Below are 6,522 nucleotides of genomic sequence, written 5' to 3'. Positions count from 1 at the left end.
TTTTTTTTTTTTTTTTTACGTGTTTGGGCGGCTGCCACTGCTCAATCCACCCTCGGAGCCGCAGCTGACGTTTACAACGCGTCATAATGCGACTCTCTGAGGCATTTTACGAATTATCGACTGAGAGGAAATGACTGACGAAAATTAGCGCCTGGCTTACGGACTAGTAGCTGTTGCTGCATCAGACAAGATGGTCACCAGTCGTAAGTACATGTCATTCAAAAGTGACCTGTGTTCAGTACTTGAACACACTCCATCACAACAAGTACTCATTTCCGGCGGAAAATCAATTTCCCGTAGTTAAGCGTTACATAATTTGTTATACATTTGTACTTCTTCCACGTTACGTTCGCCCCAGATAACCCTATTGAACACAGGCGCACACGATGGAAATTGTTCAAACGGTACAAGATTCAGGTTACAATCGATTATCAGTGGGAAATGATCCGACCATTGCACATCATATTCAACATTTACGTCAATTACTGTCGATAAAGCTGCATTTGTAACTACACAATGGTCCAACCATCTCGCACAGCCATGGGCCTCACTAACGAAAGTATATGTCTCGTTTACATTCATCATAGCGAGGTCTACACATGTCCAATGTTCATCATCACAGAAATCCAGTAAATGTTTACAAAAGGGCTCACTTGGGTGTGCATTGAAGTCCCCAGTATATACACCGCCGAACAGTCGTTATTTTCTTCTACAATAGCACTAATTGAACTCAGACACTGTGTAAATATAGGTAGATTGTCTGCACAGTCCGTAGGCATATACACACTGAATACTATAATATACGCATCACTCACTTGCATTTTAACAGCAGATATCCGAGCATCTCTGCAATCGATAATCGCGATCGATCGAAACACACTTTTTCGCCATAATATGGCTACGCCTCCATAGGGCCTGCCTCTTAAGAGGCCTGCTGAGACAGCTATCGCTGAGGTGCCGGTACTTCCAAACTCCTTACTGATCGCCTCTAACTGCGACAACTCATGAGGTAACAGCCACGTCTCCTGTAGCGCGATGATATCCGCTTTATCACATAAAAGTCTAATGCCATCTATAGACCTTTTCAGAGACTTGCAGTTAAACGAAATAAACCTTACATTTTCTTGCTTAGCCATTGATTATGTCTCCTGAGTTATGCCTCTCAGCCAATGTTCGTTAATGTGATTTAGTTAGAAGATTACCTAAAGTTTTATTATCGATAAGATTAATAAAGGATTATTGATTATTATTTGATTTGTGATTATTTCTCCTTAAGCGACCGGTAATACCCATTCTTACCCTAGATGTCTGGCTGGGCGTACAAAATGACGAATCAATTTTGAAACTATCCGTTTTGGATTTTAATTCATTGAATTGCTCTTTCGTAACATAGCTGTTCCTTATTTGATCTAGTTGTGATTTCAACAAAACGATATCTTTTAATAGACTCGTCACATCAACATGATCAAAAGTAACCGGCGCGCGGTGGTCTCGGCCATAGGTCATAGGCGTGCGTGCGTGCGTGCGTGCGTGCGTGCGTGCGTGCGTGCGTGCGTGCGTGCGTGCGTGCGTGCGTGCGTGCGTGCGTGCGTGCGTGCGTGCGTGCGTGCGTGCGTGCGTGCGTGCGTGCGTGCGTGCGTGCGTGCGTGCGTGCGTGCGTGCCTGCGTGCGTGCGTGCGTGCGTGTGCGTGCGTGCGTGCGTTCGTATTTGGGTAAGTATGTGTGAGAGATGGTGTGTGCGAGTTGTATTAAATACATTGGTTTAAGAGGTTTTCGGTGTGCGTATAGTCTTGAGGTATTAACCATTTATGGATGGTGGTTTTTAGGCTGAATAAAGTCATGTTTATTATAGTTTTATTAGTTTTAAATAATTTATTATATAGAAATGGTCCCATAAAGGCAAACGATTGACGGGCTAATGCAGAGCGAGCTCTCGGTTTGTCCCACTTCAGAGTTCTATGAGAGGTGCGCGCTAGAGACTTCGCAAGTTTATGAAAGCGGAGAAGTACCGAGCTAATGTAAAGCTGTCTCACGCGAAGGAGGTTGCATTCTGAGTACAGAGCATCAGTAGAATAACGCCAGGGTTTTCTGAACGCTATTTTTAATATAGCTCTTTGAGCGCGTTCGAGCTTGAGAAAATATGTTTTTGTTGAAGCTCCCCAAGCAATCACACAATAGCCCAGGATAGATTGACAGAGGCAGAAATATACGGCTCGAGTAAGCTGCGGTTCAGCTATAGACCTATTTTTTTTAAATATGTGCGCTAGCTTCCTTACACGTTTGGTGACTGCATCGATGTGAGATTTCCAGGAGAGGTGTTCGTCGATCAATATGCCTAGGTATTTAATGCATGGAACTTGTTCCATAGTTGGGCATTGGCATTGTAATGACCTTGGATGTTTGGCAGACTCACACGTGTGCAGTTTCACGTTTAGAGGTTGACTAGGAGCAGATCTTTTTGTTATACTTAAGGCTAGGAGTTTCGTTTTGCTGGCATTGAGAGTCAGTAAATTGTTTTTTAGCCAGTAGGCAGTTCTTTCAAGGCCCTCTTGAGCCACGTCAACGACTTCCGTCCATGTCTTAGCATGAAAAATAATAGCGGTATTATCTGCAAAGGTAAAGATATTAGCCTGTGGCAACTTAAGTGAGCAGAGATCGTTGATGTATGTCAAGAAGAGAGTGGGACCCAAAATGCTGCCTTGGGGCACCCCGTAAGCGATATTTGCATAATCGCTTCTGTGGCCTCCTATTCGCACTCGCTGTTTCCGTTCGCTTAGGTAAGATTGAAACCATTGTAACGCTAAACCTCTAATTCCTAGTAGTTCTAGTTTTTTAAGTAGTATTGGTCGCGAGACTGTATCAAATGCCTTAGCCAGGTCCAGGAAGATACCAACACATTTTTGTCCATCGTTAATTTTATTCGTGACAAAATCAACAAAACCCGTGACAGCGTCCTCCGTGGACCTGGCAGAGCGAAAGCCGTATTGATTAGGAGCTAGAAGGCTGTTTAACTCTAGATATTTTAGTAGTCTTACATTGACTACCTTTTCAATCACTTTAGACACCGTACTTAATAGTGAAATCGGCCTGTAGTTAGCTGGCTCCAGTGAGTCACCTGCCTTGAAAATAGGTATTACTTCTGCAATTTTAAGATCATTCGGGACTATTCCTGATGACAAACTAAGATTGCATATATAAGTTAGCGGCATAGAAATCGCATATTTGTTCAACTTTAACATGTCATTACTGATGCCATCATGTCCTGTGGCTTGACTGGATTTTAGCGTACCTAGGAGTTTGATAACTTCAATTTCATCTGTAGGTTGGAAAAACAGTGAATTAGCTGATTGATTTAAACTATAAGAAGGTCTTATGTTATTGCCCAATTGAGTTTCTGTTGTTTTTAGTTCATCCAGAATTGTCTCGGCCAATCGCTCACCAACTGAACTGAAGTAATTGTTAACAGTATTTAGAGATTCAATGGCATCTGCTTTTAATTTTAATAATTGATTATTTTTATTTTCACATTTATTCAGATTACAAATATTTTTTAGAGAATTCCACGTCTTTTTTAAGTTATGTTTATTTTCCGCTAAAAGAAACTGTTCATATTTGTTTTTTTGTTCGTGTAGTAAGTTAATACAAATATTTCTGTAGATCTTATATTTATTCTGTAATTCAGCATTGTTGGGATTTTTCCTCGCAGCAATGTGTAATTTGTCACGGATTCTAATTGATTTCAGAAGACCGGGCGTAATCCTAAATATTTCTTTACGATAATTTTGGAGCTGCGAAAGTGTTGGGTAGATTTACTTTTCTCAATAAGTTTATTCATATTGGAAATAAAATATTGTGTCGCTTCCGTAACATCGGTTATATGGTAAAGTTCCGACCAGTCAAAATTCTTTAAGTCCTCATGAAGTTTTTCGTAGTTGATCTTAGTGATAGTTTTTTTAGCTTTTTCTCTGTAGAGATTTGAGCCAAGGCTACAAAAGACGCTACTATGATCTGTAACATCGGAATGGCAAACAATAGTCGTAGACGAATGAGATGATTTGATTAGGCAATGGTCTAAGCAATTTTGTCCCCGTGTTGGTATATTATGCCCCGATACATAGCCATGATGAGTCATCAGGCTTAGGTACTCTTCTGCTCGGTTATCATTGGAGTTTTCTTTAATATCGAGGTTAATGTCACCTACCAAGACGCAGTGTTGGCTTTTGCATTTCATTAAAAGATTTCCTAAAGAATTTAGAAAATTATTTACATTTTGAAAAGAGGGTGATCGATAGATCGCAAATACAGTATGAGTAGCGATGTCTAATCTTAAGCAGTTGGCATCATTAATGTCGGGTTCCGACACACGTATTTGTAAATCCGCTTTCGTAAATATCACTATTCCGTCACATTTATTTAGATATTTGGTTGAGTAAGAACATTTATAATTGTCTAACTGTAATCCGTTAAATGATTCATCTAGCCAACATTCAGTTAACACAATAACGTCCGGTTGAAATTGTAGGCGATGCAAAAGTATCATTAAGGAATTAAAAAATAGACCGACTATTTTACTTAATTTTCATTACTTTGTGAACTTCCGAAGTGAGCGCATCATTAACGCAACTCACACCCTTATCAGTGACTCACGCGCACGTGTTTGTGTAATTGTGATTTCTCGGGATTTTTTTGTTGTTGAGTGGTGTTTGTGATATGGATTTCCAAGAACAAGGTATGTTTTTATTATTTTAATGTATTTTTTACCTGTATTTACTTATTAAGTGTTTATTTTTAAATGCTACGCCACACAAGATTTTAGAGAAAAATTTACACTAAAGTAGATTTCATGTAGACTTTTAGTACATTTCGATATATTTCGAAAGATTGAGACTTACTTTAAAATAATTATCGAAATAGTTAATTTGAAAATATTTAGCTTTTATTTGCACAAATTTGCATCTCTCCGTACTACACCGCTTCTACGACTTTGCAGGCCCGCTCGTAGCCTCTCGTAGCACGATCTACGAAACATAAATCAATACAATTTTTTTTTTTCAGGTTCTTTGATTAAATATACCTTTTCGAGGTTGCATTTATTTGAAGTTTGGTCATCTGTTAGTGGAAAAGTGGACTAAAATGTATACACGTAATAGAAACAATACTACCTCCACTGTTGGATAAAGAAAATATTGACAATAAGTGTTTACAACAAAAGATATCAAACATATGTAGAAGTTTTGATATAAATTGGATAAATGTGCATAGGAGTAAATTAAAATAGGAAATTGTTTATACAGAACCAATTTAGACTTAGATTAGGTTTAATAGTAGACAAACCGCGAAGTGGCGGAAGCGGGACATCGAACGATGGAAATACTGCTAGAAAGTTCTTTAATAACTCTGCAATCTCAGTTGAAATAACAGGTGGAAATAAATATTTAATTGATCGTTGCTCTATAATTTTGCATGCTATGTCATCAGGATTTCATATTAATTCAGAAAAATTTAGTGAATATACTTTGGAAACCGCGTGACTTCTAGTTCAAGAATATCCATGGTACAATCTCCCAGCTTCCGTCCACAAAGTTCTTATTCATGGTGGTGAAGTTGCACAGTATTGTCTAATATATATTGGGGAAAAAAAATATATGGCCTTTAGACGAGATCATACTCGAAAATGTCAAGAAAACTTACAAATACCGACTTATTAAATAGACTTTTACTTAGTTCAGATCCATTTATTACTGGTCTTCGGAAACTTCCCCGTAAGAAAATGGGCATTATGTATAAGCAGGTTATAGATTTATTAAATATAAGTTTACTTTTGTTATAGTAAGTTGTTTTTTGTTATTATGGTGGTAAATATATTCATATATTGTGATTATGATTTTTATTTCAAATAAGGCTCATATATAGACACATATAATATGTATATATTTATGTATGTATAAAATCTCCACTATATAGTAGAGATTTTATTCAATTATTATTATATACACTTACATTATAACCCCATACTGAAAAGCTATGATTTTTTAGTCACAAGCATTTCTAACCAGGGAAATAAATTAATAAAATAATATTTTAAATCAAATGGATTTAAAATATTATTTTATTAATTTATTTCTGTTACAACTTTTATCGAATTGTTTATTATAATAATTATGTGTAACTAAATAGACTTTAAATCCATTTTTAATGGAAATAAACCTTAATTTAAGAAGTTACGGATTTATGACCGCCTTTGTTCAGCGGGGCGACCACCGGCGGCGGTAATCTATGTAATTCCTTAGCCACAAAAATGGGAATTTTCTCAGGATCAGTGCTCTTAATCACCGTTAAAATGTCCTCGAGATCTCTTTGTATTTTACCATCATTCTTCTTCTTCCTTTTTACGTTTCTAATGTCTGTGGAAATGGATTCAAATAGGAGCTTTTTCGATTTTTCCACTTCTTCGACACTGAAAGTTGAGACACAAATACGTAACAGACTTTCTTGATCCATCACATCCACTTTGTTCATAAT

This window comes from Anticarsia gemmatalis, chromosome W (genome assembly GCF_050436995.1).
Source record: "Anticarsia gemmatalis isolate Benzon Research Colony breed Stoneville strain chromosome W, ilAntGemm2 primary, whole genome shotgun sequence".
NCBI classification, from domain to species: Eukaryota; Metazoa; Arthropoda; class Insecta; order Lepidoptera; family Erebidae; genus Anticarsia; species Anticarsia gemmatalis.
The sequence above is the reverse complement of the archived record's forward strand: the minus strand, read 5'-3'. Positions refer to the sequence as shown.